This window comes from Symphalangus syndactylus, chromosome 23, assembly GCF_028878055.3.
Source record: "Symphalangus syndactylus isolate Jambi chromosome 23, NHGRI_mSymSyn1-v2.1_pri, whole genome shotgun sequence".
NCBI classification, from domain to species: Eukaryota; Metazoa; Chordata; class Mammalia; order Primates; family Hylobatidae; genus Symphalangus; species Symphalangus syndactylus.
Genome location: NC_072445.2, coordinates 16,166,209 through 16,189,129, shown reverse-complemented (window position 1 = coordinate 16,189,129; position 22,921 = coordinate 16,166,209). Strand labels below are relative to the sequence as shown.

Sequence of the window (22,921 nt, the reverse complement as noted above, 5' to 3'; positions counted from 1 at the left end):
CTAATCAGGTTTCATTTCTTCTCTGTTTAATGTGCTTGGTTTTTGAATCAAGGGGGCCCCATCTGAGACAAGCCCTTTGCCTGGTTCTTATCTGCTCCGGCCCCTGTGAAGTTCACTTCTGCATGCCCTTGCCCAGTGGTTCTCCAGGCTCCCACTTCCCTCTTTACACCTCCTGCACCTTCTCCCTCCTTCCCCATAGTCATCGTGATCACAGCCCCCCGTAGTGATCACAGCCCCCTGTAGTAATCACAGCCGCAGTCTTCAAGACCAGTTTAGTTCAGGCTTCTTCACCCATCTTTGAGAATCCTCTTTAGTCAGTCAGTGTGTAGCCTTCCTCCTTCATGTTCTTCATGGTCCCTGGACCCTGAGACTTTTGTCTTAATCGCCTTTGGAACTTTAGTGACTGGCATGGTGCTTGGACACAGTAGGCACTTAATAAATGCTTTTGGACTGCACAAAACCAAGGCTGTGTTTGGCCCTGTGAGGGCGTGAGGAGCAGCGAAATCAGCAAGAGAGGTGGCGAGGCAGCTGTCAGCCTCAGGCATTTCTTGCTAAGAGAGGAGGAACTAGCATTTGTGTGGATAAAGAAGAGGCTCCTCTGAGCTTCATGTGCATGGGATGATGAGCAAAGGGGGGCTCCGGAGCTGCCCCACAGAGCGGTGGCTTTCATGGAGTATTCAGTTCTGCAGGATCTCTTGGATTTCGGGCTTGCATCTTCAGCCAGAAGGCATCTTCATGAACAGGTGTTTATGAAGTGCCTACCATATGCCAGGCACCCATCTAGAGCCTGTGACTTTGTTGGCGCCCCATTGTGTGATGGACTTGGAAGAACACAGAAGGCCCTGCCTGGGCTGGGACAGTCGCTTTCCCCTGAGCTTCCTAGGTTTCTTCCAGCTTCCAGGGGTATTAAGTTCCCATATAATTGGTTTTGGGCAAAACACATTGGTGCTTATGTCTTTTTTTTTTTTTTTTTGACAGAATCTTGCTCTGTTGCCCAGGCTGGAGTGGTGCAATCTTGGCTCACTACAACCTCCATCTCCCAGGTTCAAGCAATTCTCATGCTTCAGCCTCCTGAATAGCTGGGACCACAGGTGCACGCCACCACACCCGGCTAATTTTTTGTATTTTTTTAGTAGAGACAGGGTTTTACCATGTTGCCCAGAGTGGCCTTGAATGCCTTAACTCAGGCAATCCGCCCATGTCAGCCTCCCAAAGTGCTGGGATTGCAGGTGTGAGCCACCACACCTAGCCAGGTGCTTATGTCTTAAACACTGCCATTCACATTTCTACCTCTGAGGAGACGGCAGGGGGTGAGGGTAGGACCAGGCTGTCCTCTCAGCCCCATCTATCTGGTAGGTAGATGTAGGTCTTGCTCTGTCAGTCAGAGCTCTGGCAGGAAATGACTGGTGCACACAGAGGGTTTAACTGGAGAGGACTATTTACAGATGTGTGGGCATGGTGAGGGAAACCATCCAAGGCTGGTGAGGCTCCCCAGAGCTGACAACAGTGGGAAGCTGTTACCTCCCCTCGGCCAGAAGGAAGGAGCCCCAGGGATGGGTAGAAAGGGCCTCGACAACAGCTGTGATGGTAACAAGACACAACCATTGCCAAACTGTGGTGAAGAGGAGGAAGGGGGAATAAATGCTCTCACTTTAACTAAATCCAGCTGGAAGCCCAGAGAGCCCAGCTGATGTAGCCAGCGGTCCAGGAAGGGCAGAGAACAGAGTGTGTAGGGGCAAGCTGCGCACACCCGCCCCTGGCTGCCTGGGCATTCTAAGGCTTAGCAGGCTCTTCCTCTTCTTCTTCTTCTTATTCTTCCTCCTCCTCCTCCTCTTCTTCTTCTTCTTCTTCGTCTTCGTCTTCTTCTTTCTTCTTCTTCTTCTTTCTTTCTTCTTTTTTTCTTCTTTCTTCTTCTTCTTCCTTTCTTCTTCTTCTTCGTCTTCTTCTTCTTCCTCTTTTTTTTTTTTTAAAGACAGAGTCTCACTCTGTTGCCAGGCTGGAGGGCTGTGGCGCCATCTCGGCTCACTGCAACCTCCGACTCCCTGGTTCAAACAATTCTCCTGCCTCAGCCTCCTGAGTAGCTGGGATTACAGGCACGTGCCACCACGCCCAGCTAATCTTTGTATTTTTAGTAGAGACAGGGTTTCACCATGTCAGCCAGGATGGTCTCAATCTCCTGACCTCATGGTCTGCCCACCTTGGCCTCCCAAAGTGCTGGGATTACAGACGTGAGCCACCACGCCCACGCCCGGCCCTTTTTTTTTTTTTTTTTTTTTTTTTTTTTTTGAGACAGAGTTTTGCTCTCGTTGCCCAGGCTGGAATGCAATGGTGCAATCTCAGCTCACCGCAACCTCTGCCTCTCAGGTTCAAGCGATTCTCCTGACTCAGCCCCCTGAGTAGCTGGGATTACAGGCATGTGCCACCACGCCTGGCTAATTTTTTTTTTTTTTTTAGATGGAGTCTCACTCTGTTGCCCAGGCTAGAGTGCAGTGGCGCCATCTCGGCTCACTGCAAGCTCCACCTCTGGAGTTCATGACATTCTCCTGCCTCAGCGTCCCAAGTAGCTGGGACTATAGGCGCCCGCCACCACACCCAGCTAATTTTTTGTATTTTTAATAGAGACGGGGTTTCACTGTGTTAGCCAGGATGGTCTTGATCTCCTGACCTTGTGATCCACCCGCCTCGGCCTCCCAAAGTGCTGGGATTACAGGCGTGAGCCACCGTGCCCAGCCTAATTTTGTATTTTTAGTAGAGATGGGATTTCTCCATGTTGGTCAGGCTGGTCTTGAACTCCCCACCTCAGGTGATCCACCCACCTGGGCCTCCCAAAGTGCTAGGATTACAGGCGTGAGCCACCACACCCAGCCTCTTCCCCTTCTTAGGTGACTCAGGATGTGCCCAGTCCACCAGTGCTCCCTTCTTCACAACACTGTGGCTGTTAGAAAGAAAAAAGTGCCCCGGCTGCACCAGCAGGATGGCCACTGGTATTTTGACTGTAGCAAGAATAACAAATTATATTTATTGATGGCATTTTATGTGCATCCTCTCATTAAATCTTTTCAACAACCATAGCATGGGTACTCTGATTATCCTTGTCTTCATCCTGTTACTGAGGAAGAATGCGGGGCTGAGAGAGGTTAGCAAGCTACCCGGTTGCTCAGCTAGCCAGAGGTAGAGTTGAGCTCAGACCAATTCTGACTGACTCCCAAACACACACTCTTACCCTTTGCCTGACTCAGGGTCTCATTCCTCCATAGTGGGGCCCCACCCACCCTGTGGTCAGTGCCACGTGTGTGCTGGCCTACTGCTTGGGATGGTCTTCCTACTTCCTCTCCAGTTGACCCCGTTGAACCCATTTTTTGAGACCCAACTCAGATCTCACTTCCTCCCTAAGACCTTCTCAGCCCTCTCCATATCTCTATTAGGCATTGGTGGCAGGTGATTCTCTGCCATCCCTTGGGATGTTATCTGGCTGTTTTGAGTGTGCACATCTCCAAAGTCTCCAGTGAGAATCCAGCTTTCTTAGGTGGAAATCCTAGGTTGTGAGTTTTCTTTCACTCAAAAGGTTTAGTTGAAGAGACTTTTAAGTTAGTTAGGGGGAAGGGAACTGACTGAGAGGATACAGCACCCAGAGACTGTACTCTAAGTGGTCATAGGGGAATGGTCCTGTGGGGGGAAGCCATTGCCACTCTGAGTCCTGAAGGAACTCCATTGGAGAGAACTGTCACCGCAGCCCAGTGAGAGCCGTAGCTGTTGGACAGAAGCCTCGTGTAGGAGCTGATGGATTTGAGAACTGGCTTTCTACTTGGTTAGTAAGAGCTCAACGAAAGCCAACAGGGAGGGCTTTCTTTAAAGCAAATGAAGAACAGAAGCTAGAGCTGACTCTAGCAGGAGCTTACAGTCTAGTTGAGGGGTTTTTGTTTTTGTTTTGAGACCGAGTCTTGTTCTGTCACCCAGGCTGGAGTGCAGTGGCTCGATCTTGGCTCACTGCAACCTCTGGCTTCTGGGTTCAAGTGATTCTCATGCCTCAGCCTCCTGAGTAGATGGGATTACAGGCACCTGCCACCATGCCCAGCTAATTTTTGTATTTTTAGTAGAGACGGGGTTTCACCATGTTGGCCAGGCTGATCTCGAACTCCTGACCTCAAGTGATCCACCCTCCTCGGCCTCCCAAAATGCTGAGATTACAGGCATGAGCCACTGCGCCCGCCTTAGTTGAGATTTTGAGGTTGGGAAGACAGGCACATACCCGCTACTTAAACAGAACAGCGCTTCTACAGGGCAAGATTTCCCCCTGAGCAGATGAGCTTGCCATATACAAGCACAATGCGGGGGGAGATTTAAGGAGACAGAATTGCCAATGGCTTCCTTCTTATAGGGCAGGGGCTGAATGCTAGTCCAGCTCTGTAGGGTTCCCCAGAAGGCCTCATACAGGTCACAGATGCATCTGGTTGAGCACGCCAATCTGTGTTTTGGCACTCTTGAAGTCTCAAAGTTCTTTAAAAAGCTACCTCGAGAGCCCCAGAAGTTTGGATACGTTGCAAATGTCCTTCGCCTTTGGAGCTGATGCCAAGGAGGGGGTTGAGCATCAGGTCTCTCGGCCTCGGGAACCGCTGTACTGGGAGGACCTGTGGGGCTGCTTAATCTCATTTCTTTTTTCTCTATTCCTATTTTGCCACCCACTCCTGTTGGCCTAGATCCTCCTAGACACTGGAAGGGTAGATCAAGTGAGGAAGCATTTGGAAGGAGACACAGCAGGTGAAAGATTGAGAGTTCTTTGTTTAGGCCCTTCTTTGCTGGACCTTGTGAATTTTGGTAAGTTTCCTTGGAGTTTTCTCTCTGCTAGGCCTTGGACGTGCTCAGAGACACTCCAGTTATCCTGAATGCCTTTTACTTCCCTGAACACATCACCTACCCTCTGACCTCCAGGCCTTTGAACTCTCAGTTCTGTTCTTGCTGCCTAGAGCACTCCGCCAGCCCTCTTCTCTGCCTTGTAAAACATCAGGGAGCCGTGGGGACTGTGGAGAATCCCACCGTTTGCAACTCCATCTAAAGAGTTTCTGGGATCCTGATTTACAGGTTGTGGGCGTGAGGGTTACTTGGATTGTATGTGGCTGCTCCCCTTTGCAGAGGCTCAGAAAGGCTTGGGGAGCATAGCCTGGGAAAAACATAGAGGAAAACAGAGATAACCAGGGCTCAGAGGAGACACTCAGGAGAGGATAGTGGGTCCTCCTCAGGGGCCAGGGAGAGCTGGTGGGGGGTGACCTCAGGAGGCCAGAGAGGCTCTGGAAGGGGCTTTATACCTATGCAAGGGCATCTCTTCTGCATCTGTTCTTGGGGGCTAGCAGGGCCAAGGGGTGACTTGGGGTCAATGGCAGTGGTAGACTCAGGACCCAGGCCGCACACAGGAGCCAGGAGGGCCTGGCTGGGGAAGACCCTTCATTTTACAGAAAAGAGATAATTCTCTATGCCGGTCTGTGACCTGCTCTGGTGCCTTTGCTTTTTAAACTGTGTAGGTTTCAGACATCAGATAATGCCTTGGTTCATGGTTTTTGTTTAAAGAGATGGGATCTTGCTATGTTGCCCAGGCTGGACTCGCACTCAAGTGATTCCCTTGCCTTAGCCTCCCAAGTAGCTGAGACTATAGGCATGTGTCACCATGCCCAGCTCTGGTTCAGGTTTTGAACTATTATTTTTTCTTTATTATGTAAATAAAACATAATAAAGATAACAAAGAGGAAAGGGAAGTGAAAGTAATGTCACCCATAATCCCACCACTCAGATATCGTTTACATTTAGAACCTGGGTGTGTATACTTCCCAGACAATTTTCTGTGTTTTTATAAGTACAGAAGCAAATCAAAGATGCATTTTGTAACCTGCTGTGTGTATGTGTGTATGTGTGATTTGTGTCCATTGAAAAGAATATATGCATTCCCAAATTCGAATGGTAGGGTATAAAGAGACCCCCCCTTCCCCTGCATCCATCCTTTACCCCCTAATTCTGCTCCTCAGAGGCAGCCTCTTTGAATAGTTGCTGGTATATCATTGATAAGGGAGACATTTAGAAGGGATAATGTGTGTGGCATAGCAAAACTGTTAGTATGGCTTGTACAGATGTTTTCATGTGGAGGTCAGGAGGAAGGTGAAGGGTAGGTTTAGAGGGACTGGGAAGTAGTTTGTGGTTACAGAAGAGACTTTCAGAAATTGGAGTTAGAGAAGGAAGAGATGGAGAAGTTTTTACGCCTGGGTTTTGATTGGATTTGTCATAAGGAGCAGGGTGAGTGAAGGTGAATGCAACAGTGGGCGGGGCCAGATATTGTGAAATTTTACCTCCTGGGTGGAGACTGGGCCAGAGGGGGCAGCAGGTATGCAAATGGACAAGAGACACATCAGGAAGTGGTGATAGTATGATAACTGGTAGATATTTGTAAAATACCTTTGCTTGACAAAACAAAAGTTGGCAGCCCTAGTTAGTCCCCTCTTTTGTTTGTTTAAAAAAAAAGTTTTAGCAAATCTGTGAATACCAAAAACCTGAGCAAACGTGTAGAACCAGACTGGGTGGGGGTGCAGATTTTAGATTCAGTTCTGGTTTGGGGTCTGACTAACTGTGCAGTTTTGGACTCCTCTGTTTGTTTGTTTGTTTGTTTATATTTTTTGAGTCGGAATCTCGCTCTGTTGCCCAGGTTGGAGTGCAGTGGCTTGATCTTGGCTCATTGCAACCTCTGCTCTCCCAGGTTCAAGCAATTCTCCTGCCTCAGCTTCCTGAGTCGCTGGGTGGCACCTGCCACCATGCTGGCTAACTTTTGTATTTTTAGTAGAGACGGAGTTTCACCATGTTGGCCAGGCTGGTCTGGAACTCTTGACCTCAAGTGATCCACCCGCCTTGGCCTCCCAAAGTGCTAGGATTATAGATGTGAGCCACCCTGCCCGGCCTCCTCAGTTTTTTTTAGATCCCAGCCTTCTTATCTGCAGATAAGCAGTTCTCAGCCCTGTAGGCACATTAAAATCACTGGGAAACTTATAAAAGGAAACAGTTGATATCAGAGCCCCACTCCAGACTGAATGTGTCAGAATCTTGGGGAGCCTGGGAATTTTTCAGAAATGCAGCTAACATTGGGAACCCCTGGATTCGGGTCATCTTAATTGCTCATTTTAGCCCTAAAATGTTACGTTTCTCTGTATTGTATCATATAATTTCATTCCTTTCAGATACTGTGCACAAATGTCATAAACTTCTTACATACCAAGAAGTCATTTTTTAATTAAAAAACTCCCCATAATTCTCATTAGGCCTGTGATATAATGCCTATGTCCTGCAATCAATAAATTAGAATCATAAATGTAGTAAAACATCAAATAATTACTTTTTTGACCCAGAAGTCCAAAGCGTGGACTTTAATCTTTAATTTCTCATTCCCTCATTTTGTAAAAACTACTGCCTGGAGTCCTGGGGCCATCTCTATTTGTAAAGAAGATGCTGAAACATTGAGACATTACTGGAAGTGTCTTTGCTAGAAGAATTGTATATACCGTAAGTTCCAAATTAGGAGGTCCAGTTTGGGGAAGCTTTATCGGATCTAAATTCTACATGGAGTGGGAGGTGTTTAGAGTCTTGGTGCTTGCCGTTTTATCTTTACCATTGAAGCTCTTGGTTTTGTCTCTTCCTAAATGAGTCATTTTTTTAAAAAAGGAACCTAACTTGGGGGGGCGAGGAAACCACTGCGGGAGGTGCTGAGTGTGGGGGCGCCGAGGAGCCAACCATCAGGAGACTGAGTTTACAGCTGGGCCCTCCACTCAGGAGGGGTAGAGGGACCCGTCCTTGCTGAGGGTGACTCAGAGACAAGTGGGACATAACCTGGTTGGGGAGGTGCAATAGGAAGGTACTGATGTTGTTTATTAATCTACCGAGTGTTTACTGGAGCACAGCCACCAAATATACTGCCTGGACGCAGGGCCCATTCCACAGGCGCTTGGGAGATTGTGAACAGTCTCCCAAGTTTGTCCTCTACTTGAGATGAGACACAGATTGTGTCCACATTTGCCTGCACTTTCAGATAAATGAACTGAAGTTATCGAGTCCCATACTGGTGTGAACAATGCAAGTAAAAATGTTAGGGCCAGGCAGGATGTCAAAGTGGAAGGAGATGGCAGCTGAGGACCCCACTGTGGAATGCTAAAGGGCCCGATGACACAGACGCTGGCTGGGCAGCCAGATGGAGATCAGATCGGGGACGGGAGCTCTGCAGGACCTCTGCGTGTCACTTCCCCTTTCTGTGCTAAGATCTCCCAGCTGAGAAATGGTCCCCCGCTACACACCTCAGTCACCAGGCCCCTGCCAGCTGTTGGGAGTGCTTGATGTCCTAGATGCCTGAGTGGGTAGGGGTGGGAGAGAGAGCAGGAGGGAGTGAGCAGAGCCTGGCTTTGGAAACCAGAGCAGCTCCACACATTTTGGCCCAAATCCCTCCCGTGCTTGCGGTGAGGAGAAGCCCAGGGTAAGGGTGCCTCCCTACAGCCCCCAGCAGAGCCGGATTTCATCTTTTCTCAGTGGCATGCAGCCTCCTGCCATTGTGCATGCGTGTTTTCTAAGTTTGTCACAAACTTCCTGTTTAGGTACCATCAGGGGCTCGGAGCTTTGTGTGTTTTGAAACCCGGGCATTCACCGAGGTCCGGCGCTTCTCTCTTACCAGCAGTGGGGTGGCCTGTTTGTTCCTTTGTGGACTTCTGCCATCCTTCTTTGCAAACCTTCTTGCTGGGAAATGCTCTGTGGCCTCTGTGCTTGTTTCTGTTAGTAAGAGTGGAGAGAGCTGTGAGGTCTGAAGGCTGGAAAGGGGGAGGGGAGCAACACTGAGTGCGCCCCTTATGTAAGGCCAGGCCTGTGCTAGATATTATACTTCTATACACTTATTTTATTTAGGCCTCACAGTCACTCATGCAGAGCCAGCCTCCAAGAGGTGAAGGCTGACCTGGCTGACGAGGTCAGGATTTGATCCCAGGCCTGACTCCAGCGCTCCTGTGACTTCAGCTAAGTCCTGAGGAGTACACTGCCCCTTTGGTTGCCCCTGGTTTGGGCAGATCCTGATTTCTTATGGGGCATCTTGGTGACAGCATCCCCTTGAAACCTGTGGTTTTCTCTCAGCTGCTTGTTACCCAGATCTGCCTATCTGTCTGCCTGGGGTGATCAGATGGCCCTTGAGTGCTTTGCTGATTTTCACCTTTCCCAGGAATCTTCCTCTTGTGGCTCTGGGAATCCCAGAATTGTTAGATGGTAGTCTGTAGCCGGTGATCAAAGTGGATCAGTCCAGCTCCTCATTTCTCAGAAATAGAATATTCTTTTTCCTGCTTCTGGGCGCCCAGCCCTGACTGTTCTGCCAGTCACCATGAGCTTCTCCACACAGCTGGATTTCTCACATTTCAAGCTCTCCCTTGAAGAAGGAAGAAGAGAGTATATCTATCTATGTCTACAAAAGCATGTGAAAGGGTGGCAAAGGAAGGACACCAAGACCTTGAATATGCAGGTGCGGGAAGAGGAGGGAGGAGCCAAATCCAGCCGTCCTCCTCCCCGTTAGAGTGGATGTTAGGAGGTGCTGGACTCTGGTGCCTCCTGCACAGGCAGAATAGGTATGCCTCCCAGCTTCAAGAAGGCCCTGCGTTCCTTCACTTGGCCATCTTGATTCTCCTGCATTTTCTGAAAAACTTCTGGAATCATATCACCTGAGCATCCGAATTGTTCTGTGGGTCAAATAACTGAGACACTGTGTTGAGCAGCGGGCAGTTGCAAGCATTTTCAGTACACAATTCATTGCCCTCAAGAAGCTGGCAGTCCACATGGGCACAGGGAACTCTTGCCCAGAGAAGCTAGATGCAGTGAGCTCAGAAGAGCCAGGAGAGCTTGGTAAGCTGGGTTGGTGCCACCCAGCAGACTGCAGGAGAGGGCTGGAGCTGGGTGGCCAGAGGGCAGAGCTGCAGGGGAGGAATGTGCTGGGTGTTGGGAACTTGACGGGGTGCATGGACTGGGCAGGGGATTACAGATAGGGTGAGCAGAGGTACGCATGGGAAACAAGATTGAAGAAGGAGATGTGCACCGTTTATGAAGGATCCCAAGGGATGGCTGTGGAGCTTGGAATGTTCCTGTATTGAGGAGCCTCCAAAGCCAAAGCGTGGGGCCGGGATTAGTAAATGCAATGCTGTAAGAAGATCCATCTTGATTTGTGAACTGTAAATGGGCAGTGCTGGGAGGTAACTTAGGAGACATTTATCATGTCAAGAGTTAGGAATGAAATGTTGAGGACTTGGACTAGGGTGGTGGTAGTGTATGTAGAAAAGACGAAAGGGAAGTGGAAGGTTTGAAATCTTAGCTCTGCCACTTGCTACCTGTGTGACCTTGAGCAAATTACTTCATCTCTTTCAACCTGTTTTGTCGTCTATAGATAGAGGCTAAAAACACTTCACAGGACTCTTGTTTGAGGATTTTAACTTGTAACACACCCAGCACTTAGTAGGTGCTCAAGGAATAATGAATCTTCTCATGTGGGAAGAGGCGTGGTTTTGTGACTGGGAGGAATCAGGGGAATGGAGTATGAGGTTCTGAGTCTGGGAGCCCAGGAGAATGATGAAGCCTTCACAGAAAGAGATGGAACTGCTTGGGGCCTTTGAATTCAGCTTTAGGAACTTCTCCTCCTAAACCCTGGCTACTGAGGGCTGTCACAGAAAACCCCACATCCATGCAGATTGTGCCTCTACGAAACCATGGCCTCTGGCTAGAGCAGGGCCCTCTGGGATACTGGCCAGCAGCTGGCTGTCTCCAGTCAGGGTGTGGACTAGGATGAGAGAGTGAGCCACCTAGGGCACAAACGTCAGGAGGTGCTGGGTTTTAGGGCCACGCCCGCACTTGATACCCACAGTGGGACGTGCACCCCAGCCTCCTCTCCTATCTTCCCTTCACCACTCAGGAGACAACCTAGCTTCTCTGTTCACTGAAAATATTACTCCATGGCGAGCCCACTCAGGTTCCTGCCTGCCTTCCTGTGTACTGACCTGCATCTGGGCTCATTCCCACCTGGTTTCCTTGCACTCAGAGAAAGAGACATCCTTCCTCCTGACCAGAGAGAACCCTCTCCCTGGACAGGGATCCCCATGCTTCCTGCAGCCCCTGGACCTCACGCCTCAGTCCTGCAGCAGCAACTTCCTCAGCCCTTCACACCCCTCAGCGTTACCTTCTCTTTTCTCCTCCCCTCACAGATGGATGTGTGGAAATAATCTGCCCTCGCTAACACAGCCCACGCAGGCTGGCCTCCACTGGTGGGGGCTTATGCCTGGTCCAGAGCAGGGACCCGGTGGGTTTGCTGCAGAGGCCTCCCGCCTTCTGCAGGGGCTGCCCTCTCTAAGGTCACCCGTGGCTTCCATGTTGCCACACACAACGGACGCTTCAGTCCTTATCTGTCTGGGCTCTTTGCTGCTTTTGACACTGGACAGCTTCCTCCTTCTTGCAACTCTCTTTTCTCCTGGCTTCTTGATTCCATCATACAAAGTCTTTCAACAGCTATTTCTTGAGCACCTACTATGTGCCAGGCTCTGGGCACACCATAATACGATGTCCCTGCTCTCAGGGAATTTACAGTCTAAGAGAAATGGGGAAAGGGGGATGAAAAAAATAATAAATGTCAGGTGGTGATAAGGGTTGCAAAGAGAAATACAACAGGGAAGGAGACTAGGAAGGGGGCCGGGGTTGGAGGCGGGCCTCACTGCAAAGGACATGAGAGCAGAAACCTGTAGGAAGTGACAGATGCCTGGGGGAAGAGTGCTCCAGGGATGGGGAAGAGTGCTCCAGGGATGGGGAAGAGCAAATGTGGAAGGCTGAGGCAGGAGCCTGCCTGGATGTTTGAGGAAGCCATTGTGGCTGCAGGAAATGGAGGAAGGGCAGAGTAGGAGGAGAAGAGGTCAGGTGTCTCAGTCCATCAGGGAAGAGGCCCAGCCAAGTCATGTGGACCATTGCCATTTCAAGGACTTTGGCTTTTACTTTGATACCGATGAAATACTATAGGAGCGTTCTGAGCAGAAGAGTGATTTTTAAATGATCGCTTAGGCTGCTCTGGGGAGCATGCTGTATTTGTTAGCTTGGGCTGCTATAACCAAGTACCACACACAGGGTGGCTTAAACCACAAATTTATTGTCTCACAGCTCTGGAGGCTGCAAGTCCAAGATCAAGGTGTTGGCAGGGCCATGCTCCTCTGGAGAGTCCAGGGAAGGGTCTGTTTCGGGCCCCTCTTCAACTCTGGGTAGTTTCTTGGCTTCTGGCAGAAAACCTCCAATCTTCCAAATGTCCCCTTTTTATAAGGACACCAGAGTCATTTTGGATTAGGAACCCCCATCCTACTTCAGTAGGATCTCATCTTAACTATTTATATCATCAATGACCCTGTTTCCTCATATGACATCTTCAATGACCCTGTCTCCTAATATGCCACATTCTGAGATCCGGGGTCAGGATTTCAATATAGGAATTTTGGGGAGACACAGTTCAACCCCCAAGACATGGTTATAGAAAGGTGAGGGGAGGAGTGGGACGACTAATTAGGGGGTTATCACAATAACCTAATGAGAGATGCTGCTCACTTGGACCAAAGTGGTACCAGTGGAGGTGTTGAGAAATGGTGAGGGTCTGGATATTACTTTACGTTGAAGCTGGAGTCCTTTGCTGATGGATTAGACGTGGGGTGTGAGGGAAAGAGGAAAGCCATGAGGACTTGGGTTTAGAGCCTGAATAACCAGAATGAAGTTGGACGTCTTGGTCTCCTAAGTCCTCTTCTCACCCGGGACCTTCCTCAGCAGCCTTTGCTGGGTCCTCCTCCTGGGTGGGCCCATCAGCTGCTGGGTTCTTCAGGGCACCATCCCAGGTCACTCCCCCAGCCTCTCCCTGATCGATACTCACTGTTCCCATGCTGAAGCCAGATGTCCTGACTGTGCTCTTTGGGTCACTCCTGCAGGCCCTGGCTGTGGAGAATGCTGAAGGAAGAAGACGCAGAAGCAGGACGACCCTGAAAGATTCAGCCTCTTCATCCTCAAACAGGTAGCTTCTCGGGAGTTCTTGGTGTTGGAACATTTTACAGCAAAGCACTCGTAAGACCATTTCTTGGACCCACATGGTGTGGAGAATGCCCCAGGAAGCGGAGGAGGGCTGCTCTGGGCCTGGACATCCATTAATTTCTAGAAAATTTTCCCTGGGAAATAGTCAGGGATTGTGGATTCACATAATGGTTTTTGGCAGCTTCTGGAATGGGGCGGAGGGTGTCTCTTGATTTCGCAGAGTTGTAAATAGTTGAGGATCCAATGGGTGTCCGTGGATGGTAGTTCTAGAAGTGTTTAGAAGGACTTAAAAATGTCTGGGATGCATCTCTGGAGAGTGGTGGTGTAGAAGGCCACTGTGGGAAGCTGCACAGAGCCTGCCAGAGGCGGATTGCTGGCCTCAGGAGCCTTAGCTGGCCTGGGGCATTCCTCGCGTTTTTATCAGCTCTGGCCTCACGATCCCTTCCATTCTCAGTTTGTCCCTCCATAAAATGGGCATACAGCTATGATTCCTCTGCTGGGCCCCCCACAAGCTGTTTCAAGGGTCAGTAGTTTGTGCATAAATAGAATTTTAAGCTTTTATTTCAGGTGTAAACCCTGATCCGGCAGGAGATGGCTCCATCCTCCACACATTCTTGGCGACAGTGGGGAGGGGGGGTGGTGGTGTCTGATTTGATTATTTTGGTGTGTGTGGTTTTGTTTTCTTGGCATGTGCCACACTTTCCATTCCTCCTATGTGAGGCTCAGAATTGATTGCTTCAGTTTCTTTTTTATTGTGCCTGATTCTGATTTAATTTTAAAGCCATTGTGTCTCGGGGTTCCAGTCGGAAACACGTGGCTCGTGCAAATGGGGTAATTGAAGAGCGTCTACTGAAGGGAGTATTTATAAGGATGCAGGCAGAGTTAAGAGAAGCCAACAAGGGATGCTGAAGCACCCAGGGCCAGCAGTGTCAGGGAGCTGTTACTGTGCCCGGAAGGAAGAGCGAGGGACTGGCTGTCAGGATGTCAGGATGGGAAACAGGAGCTGGAGAGGTGTCCCTGGTAGAGGAATGCAATCAACCTACAGCAGCATGGCCAGGAAGGAGCCAAGAGAATAAATATCCTCATTGAACCCCTCAGATCTCCCATCTCCTGATGCCAGTGCCTCCCATTAGGCAGCCTCAGTCAGAGCCAGAAGGCAAGGGAACTGGGTGGATGCTGTCCACGGAGGGCAGAGCCTCTGTGGGGCAGAGCTGCGTGAAGGAGGATGGAGGGTGGATCTGCGGAGCGAATGGGAGCAGTCTCACAAAGTCAAGAGTTGCAGGTCACTTGGATTATAAGGACATTTCTACTTTAGACCAAAAGAGGCTTTTGTGTATGTTTGGGTGCATTGTGAGGTCAGCTACGTAGACGTGCGGGCTGTGAGGGATGGTAGGAGCAACGGAGATCCCAGTCCTTTTCAGACTTGAAAGGACCCAGGGAAGTCAAGGGATTTGCCCAAGGCCACTCATTAATTCATGAAAGTGTTTCTTGAAAGCCCGTTACATTTTCTCGGGAAAAACAACACAAAACATTTGAAACAGTTTAAAAAAAAAAAAAAAAAACGAAACAGCATAAAGCAAAATCTGAGTAAGTGCCGGGAAGAGACTGTGGATTCACACACATCGTAGTCTGTTTGGGCTGTTATAACAGAATGCCGTAGATGGGGAGGCTTATAACCACCAACAAATCATATTTCTCACAGTTCTGGAGGCTGGAAGTCTGAGATGAGGGTGCCAGTATGGTCAGGTTCTGGTGAGGGCCGCTTTCACGTTGCAGACTGACAACTTCTTGTGTCCTTACGTCATGGAAGGGACCAGAGCTCTCTCAGGCCTCCTGAATAAGGGCACTAACCCTGTTGATGAGGGCTTCACCCTCAAGACCCGATCACCTCCCAAAGGCTCCACCCCAAATACTATCACTTTGAGGATTAGGATTCCAACACATGAATTTGGGAGGGACACAAAACATTCAAGCCATAGAAGCTCTTGTTTCCCATTTATCAGTTTGGATTCTTTCAAGCTGACTACCAAAAATCCTAATTCTGAATACCAGAAAACCTAACTTAGGGGCTCCCACGGCACAATGAATTGATTAATCACCTCATGTACCTGCCACGTGCAGGGATAGGGTGGACTGCAGGGTGGGTGTGAACCAGCAGCTCAGCAGTATCCTAAACCATCCAGGTTTTTTTTTTTTTTTTTTTTAATCTCTCCACTCCTTCCTCCCTGGGTCAGTTCATCCTCAGGCTGGCTTCTGCACCAGGCTGTGGGGAGGCTGGGGGTGTGTAGAGTTCTGGACACTCTGTCAGGGGAGGAGGGAAATAGATCTTGGGAGCCGCAGCTGACATCCACCATACTGTACCACCCGTAGAAGTAGAATAATACCTTACTAACGTGGACCAGTCATTGGGGATAATAGTGAGAGGACACTCAACCTTAACTAGTAAAAGTTTGAATCTTCAAGTGTTTTAATGTGGTATAGTGTCAGGCAGGATCTTCCCAAACACATCCCTTTGGAAGCAGTTAGCATCTGTTTTTCAGTATGTCTTAAAACGTAGGACCTTCTAGTAGGTTAAATACACCTTCTGAAATCCCGCTGAATTTCTAATTTGCTTATTCAACCTTTTAATAGCCAGAGTAAACACTGAACTCAAATTCTGGGTTGGTGAATATTAGATTACAGTAATGAGGTTCCTCATTTATAAGCTCATCTATAAAATGGAAATAAGAATAGCACCTACTTTATAGGTTTGCTGTAAGGATTAACTGAGGTGATCCGAGTCAAGTGCTTAGCCCAGTGGATAGCCCAATAAACGTTACCTTTATTAGTGTCATATATTGCCAAATATTGTCACCTTTATGTTTTTACATGCATGTTTAATCTAGGAAATTAACTCTCTTCATAACAAATATATTATCTGCTGCTGATTAGTTCTGTTAGAGAGGAGGTAAATAAAGGTATTAAAATATTTAGTGTTTATGGATTCTTTTTTTACCGAAGTTTTTTTTTTTTCTGTTAGAATTCATTTTGGGGGAAGCCTAAATACAGATAAGTTTAAGGAGCATACAATTAAAAATAGATATAACCTCTAGAATATAGAGATTTTAAAATTTTATGGCAATATGTTCTTATATTCTTAGCTGAAAAATCTCTTAAATAGTTGATGGCCTGTCACGACCTCATGACCTATCTCAGCTGATTTTTGTGTTTTTTTTTTTGAGATGGAGTCTCGCTCTGTCACCAGGCTGGAGTGTTATGGCATGATCTCGGCTCAATGCAACTTCTGCCTCCCAGGTTCAAGTGATTCTCCTGCCTGAGCCTCCCGAGTAGCAGGGACTACAGGCGCCCGCCACCGCGCCCAGCTAATTTTTGTATTTTTAGTAGAGATGGGGTTTCACCATGTTGGCCAGGATGGTCTCAATCTCCTGACCTCTTAATTCACCCACCTCGGCCTCCCAAAGTGCTGGGATTACAGGCGTGAGCCAGTGCACCTAGCGATTTTTTTCCTTCTTCTCAGTCTGGAGGCTCTGGAGGGATGAGTGACACCCCTTGCCTTTGGTTTCCTGAACCAGCTGCACAGTCAGACTGTCCTGGGAGGATGGATGGATTTTCAGATCACTGGGATTGAGTGAGATGCCGCAGTACTGAGAAGCTAGTCTTGGGTATCCACTTCAGTAGAATTTCAGCTGACGATGTGGTGAATCATTCCCGAAAGCCTCTGGTGCCACCGGGCTGACCTCTCAGAATCCCAGGAGGGTCAAGCATCTTGATTTGGGGTTCCCAGATTAACGGTGGAGAGAGCACTGGTTGGCACAGGGCCTCCAAAATCTTTACCACCGGTTCCAGAACCAGGAGGAGGAGGCTTTGACGATGGAGGGGTGAGCATGTAGGGTGCAGCAGGAGAACAGTGTTCTAGAGTGACCAGGAGCTTTGAAGACTACATTCTTCATCCCCACTCCCCGAGTGTTGACTAAAGTTAGACTTGCGTTTTCTGTAGGTTGTTGGTTGTACTTGGGGCTTGCCACCATTTTGATACCTAGATGAGCACTGGTTGACTCCAAATTCATTGGCTCAGAGAGTGCTGTAAACTAGTGGTTCTCAAATGAAGATTGCCTGGACCCAGAAAGCACTAGGAGAAAAAAAAAAGCTTTAGGGCATTGGCCTAGGGCTCCCAGTCTTTTTTATTTTGCCAAGTTAGGACATTTTAAAAACTCTTAACGCTCATCACCAAGCTTTTATGAAAAAACCATCTTGATGCCAAAGTAGTAGGAAAAGATAATATAAGAACAAAACAAAAATCTTTAAATAGAAAACACTCAGCTTTAGGAATAATCTACTACATTGTTCTTATTTTTCTGACATCACCTGTGAAAACTACACCAAGGGAGGGTGGGCACTGCCCCGCATCTGCCCTCCAGTGTCAGGCACTCACCTGGTGATGTGGAGTTAGCTACTGAATGTGCAACTGTAGGGAAATACACCCTACTTTTTGAAGCCTCACTTGGAGCCTAAGAGTTCTCTAGAGTCATAGCTTGATTGGATTTATAAGTTAAAGTTGGGGGAAAATCCGTTTTAATACAAGTTTTGATAAATCCAATTTATTTTATAAAGAAGGAACCGTTTACCCTCCAGTCATTAACTTAGAATTGTTAAATTTTCTACCAGCAGGAAGAAAATCTTGCAATACCTAAGTAGTTCAAATTAGAAAGTGTGTCAACACTTTTTCCTTTTCCACTGTTTAACCCTAAAAATGATAAATGTCTTCAATTTGATCTGGCTTTCAGTTGTATGGTATGCCTCTGTAGGTGGGAAAGGGTGTGTGTGCCACCCCCCTACCCCCACACATATGCAGAAAACTTGGTTTGATCCCAGCAGCCCCAGAAAGGAAGGGGTGCTTGTGAGAAATGTTGCTGGTAGGTGCTAGTATTAATACTTGTAGCAGTCACTTGCTGGTGTTAGTACTTGTAGCAAAAGTTGCATCTCAGAACTGCCAAAATAGTGTGACTTTTTAAGACGCCTTTTGGAGTCATTAAAAATCCCCAAACATACACCCAACCACCCCTGCCATCCAGAAGCTTAACTAAACATTACTCATTCTGCTTTCATTACACGTCTGCCTGGCTTTGCCACAAACACACTTTGCCTTCCAGCCAGGATTAAGCTTCTGTGTTAGGCCATGACTGGTGTGAAAGCAACTCCTCTGTCCTTGTTGACTGGGACAGAAAGACTGCTTGCTTGCCCATGTGAAATTGTGAATGGAATCATGGAATCCTGGAGCCAAAGCAAGTTGGTTGCCTTCCTGCAGGACTATCCTAACACTCATCCCCTTGACTGGCAAAGGTGTCCTAATTCTAAAGTTTCATGGGTCTCCTGTAAACAAGGACGTGATCTCAGATGTGGCTTTCTCAATAAAAAGAAGACCATTCTGTGGCACACTAACACCTACAGTTATTGTCTGTTAACCGCATTCTTAGGCAAAGCGTTACCGTTTGAGTCCTTCTAGTATCCTCATCTGTGCTCATATGCTTATATGGCACAGTTCTTGCATGTTCTAGCAGACACTGGATTTTTTTTTTTTTTTTTTTTTTTGAGACAGAGTCTTACTCTTTCACCCAGGCTGGAGTGCAGTGGCGCAGTCTTGGCTCACTCCAACCTCTGCCTCCTGGGATCAAGCGATTCTCCTGCCTCAGCCTCCTGAGTAGCTGGGATTACAGGCACGCACCACCATGCCTAGCTAATTTTTTTATTTTTAGTGGAAACGGGGTTTCACCATGTTGGTCAGGCTGGTCTCGAACTCCTGACCTCATGGTCCATGTGCCTCAGCCTCCCAAAGTGCTGAGATTACAGGCATGAGTCACCGCACCGGCCAACATTGGGTCTTAATTTGTTCAGACCCCTTACCACTGGGTTCTCTCAAGGCGTATCTTGCTCCACGGCAGACGACATTGTGCTTTTCGACAGACATTACCACAACATTCTTGTCTTAGCTCAGGCTGCCATAACAAAATACCATAAAGTGGGTTGCTTAAACAATAGAAATTTATGGGCCAGGCGCAATGGCTCTCACCTGTAATCCCAGCACTTTGGGAGGCTGAGGTGAGTGGATCACGAGGTCAGGAGTTTGAGACCAGCCTGGCCAACATGGCAAAACCACGTCTCTAAAAATACAGAAAAATTAGCTGGGTGTGGTGGCAGGCTCCTGTAATCCCAGCTACTCGGGAGGCTGAGGCAGGAGGATCACTTGAACCCGGGAGGTGAAGGCTGCAGTGAGCCGAGACTGTGCCACTGCACTCCAGCCTGGGTGACGACAGCAAGACTCCATCTTAAAAATAAATAAATAAATAATTATTTTTCACAGCTCTGGAGGCTGGGAAGTCCAAGATCAAGGTGCTCAGCAAGGTAAAGTTTATTCTGAGGCCTCTTCTCTTGGCTTGTGAGTGAGAGCCATGTTGCTGTGTGCTCACCTGATCTCTTCCTTGTGCACTCAGAGACAGGAATCTCCTCTTCCTCTTCTTATGAGATCACCCATCCCATCATGGGAGCTTCACTCTCTTCACCTTACCTAAACTTAATTATCTCTCAAAGATCTCATCTCCGAATGGCATCCCATTGGGGTTTAGGGCTTCAACATAGGAATTTGGGGGAAGAGAAACATTCAGTCCAAAACAACTCTTGAGTCTTTATTTGTGGTGCCTGTGAAGTGCTTATAGGGTCACTGGTCCAGGGGCCCTGCAGTACAGAAAGCCTTAGAGTGACAAGTGTTCATTGTTGTGGAAGAGGGGAAGCATCCTAGGCTGCAGATGGCACAATAAAATGGGAAGTTGGAAGACCTTTACCACAGAGCTGGAGGTGACCTGGGGCTAGACAGAGGTTCTCCTTGTGTCTCCAGTCTTAGCTTTCCTAGTTCCGAATGTCAGTGGTAAAGTTGTGGTTGCCAAACTTGGTCAGCCTCAATGAAATTTGAATGATTCAACACATCCAATATTCCACGATCACCTTCTATAACCTTCATGTGCCTCTTAAAAGGAGGCTCTTGGAACCAAAGCCTGGGAAAATGTGTTTTTTTCTGAACACTTTATCATCTTGGGCATTTACTCCCTTTTCATGGGGGAAAGAATGGCCATAAATTATAATAGAGCTGTTCCATTTGAGATCAGTATCTTACATGTCATTCTAAATGTATGCTAACATGGTAATGTCCATGTGGACACACACTCATACACCCCTGTGCCAGGTGGAATATTTTAAGATATAAAAAGGCCTTTGAAAATCCTTTTAAACTCTCAAGGAACAGATAATTCCTATGTTATATAAACTGTTCCGGGATTGAGAAAAAAGATGGAAAACTTCCAGATCCTTCTTTCAAGCAAGCAAGGCCCTGATATCAAAACAGGCAAGTCCCCAGAGGGAGGATCTATACCAGTCTCACTTAGGAACGTAAAAGTTTTAAATAAAATTCTAGCGAGTAGATTTCAACAATAGAGTATGTGAATGTTCTACCATAACCAAATAGATTATATTCCTGGAATGCAGGAATGGCTTCATATACATACATTTCCCTATGGTTCACATAAGTTATTTAAATAAAAATATGTAATAACCTCATTAATTCCAAAAGTGTATTCAATCAGTTTTTTAAGTTTTTACATACCACTTTAAGAGGAATATATAAAGTGACCAATCTTTAATATTATAAGGAAGATCAGGTTCATGCAGCCCACTGCCACTATATACTTACAATAAAGGCATCACTGGTTACCTCTTCAAGTTTTGGTCAATGCAGAGAGTCATAAAATAGTAACTTGGAGAATAAATATTATAAAGAAAAATGATAAAGTTATTATTAACTACAGATTGCTTAGTTGTAGATGAAGAAGACTTATAAGAGTTTAACTAAAAACCCTATTTCTAGATGATGAGCTTGAAATTAAGGATTTGGATTCTTCTGAAATTAATTCATGAGTCTAGTGCCAGTCCTCTGAAAGTCCCATCAGGATGTTTTAAATTTCACAAGATGTTTCTTTCTATGTCTGCTTGGAAAAATAAATAGATGAGAACATCGGGGGAATTCTGAAAGCGGTTTTGGGGGAAAGGAGTTAGATCTATTGGATATTCAAATATATAGCACTACCAGGTATTAAAATGCAATATAAAGTCTTTGCAATTAAAATACTGTGGTGCTGTCATAAAAGGAGGAAGTAGATTAGTGAACTAGGATAGTTCAGAAATAGACCCTTGCATAAATAATTTAATAAATCATAAAGCAGTCATCACAAATCAGTGGGGAAGGGAAAATTATTCAATAAATAATTCTGATGCCTCATTAACAATTTGCGAAAAATCATTTTGGCTTCACCAAAATGAATTACAGATGGATTAAACAATTAAAGTGCAAAATGTAGAGGCATAGGAAATCTATAGCATTGAATATTACTTAGAAATAAAAGAAAAGCATTCAAAAAGGAAAAGAATAGTCAATCAAACTACAGGAAAATGAAGCGTTTATGTAAAAAAAAAAGCAGGGAAACAACAGACTGGGGAAAGACTGGCAATAATATGACAGAATTAATCTTTACACTGTGAAGTGCTCAAATTAAAAAGAAAAGTACTAAACCTTGTTAGAGCACTTGAATAGATACTAAATACAACACTAAACAAATATATAGAAAATGTACAAATTCAGCAGTAATAAGAAATATGCCCTCTCATGGCTCTGCAGGCTGCATCTGGACCCTTCCCCCAAGCACTGACACAAGCACCCTCCAAGGCAGCTGGATCCAAACCCCAATCCCACCCATGCCTCACAAAGGGCCTCTGGCCACATTCCAGCTCTTACACTGAGACCGCTGAAGATCTTCATCCAAGCTGGTGATGGGTACATATATTCTAGCTACTTTTGTGTACGTTTGAAATTTTTCACAATAAAACATAAAAAAATTAAAGTAATACATGTCCATTGTTGAAAGCTTATAAAATATAGCAAATATATAATTCCACAACTACCATCACGATTTTGATTAAAATCCTCCCATAATCTTTTCTTATGCATTATAACGTGTGTTTATATGTATACATGCACACACACACACACACTTTTTTAAACAATAAAGAAATTATACTACTTGAATTGCTTTATATCCTGCTTTTTTACCTTATGAGCATTTTTATGCTTTGTTCATTTAGATCTTCAGCATAATTTTAATGTCTATACATTGTTTCAATACATGAATACACATACACACATATATCATCATGTAATTTAACCAGCTCCTTACAGATAGATAGCTGAGTTGTCTTTTTTTTTTTCATTTGTTTGTTTTTGTTTTTTGAGGTGGGGTTTCACACTTGTTGCCCAGGCTAGAGTGCAATGGTGCGATATTGGTTCACCGCAACCTCCACCTCCTGGGTTCAAGTGATTCTCCTGCCTCAACCTCCTGAGTAGCTGGGATTGTAGGCACCCGCCACCAAGCCTGGCTAATTTTTTGTAATTTTACTAAAAAGAGGGTTCCACTATGTTGGCCAGGCTGGTCTCAAACTCCTGTCCTCTGATGATCCACCCGCCTCAGCCTCCCAAAGTGCTGGGATTTCGGGAGTGAGCCACCACACCCGGCCTTGAGTTGTTTTTTTTCATCTTCCTATTCAAACAACTCTGGTGCATACTTTGCATACTTGTTTAATTATTTCCTTTCAACAAATATCTAGAAAGTCAAAGGGGGTTTTGGTTGTTTTTTGTTTGTGTGTGTGTTTTTTTTTTTTTTTTTTTTTTGAGATGGAGTCTTGCTGTGTCGCCCAGGCTGGAGTGCAGTGGCGCAATCTCGGCTCACTGCAATCTCTG

The 22,921-nt window shown here is 46.6% G+C and overlaps 1 protein-coding gene across 44 annotated transcripts in view; it reads left to right on the top strand.

The window, feature by feature from the left end:
- The window catches only part of TRERF1 (transcriptional regulating factor 1), a 292,890-nt gene that overhangs the window by 141,120 nt on the left and 128,849 nt on the right, over positions 1-22,921 (top strand). For all 44 annotated transcript variants that reach the window (XM_063633061.1, XM_063633067.1, XM_055264111.2 and 41 more), the window contains one exon: positions 12,987-13,069. The gene's annotated coding sequence lies outside the window, so the exon portion shown is untranslated. The remainder of the gene's footprint in view (positions 1-12,986; positions 13,070-22,921) is intronic.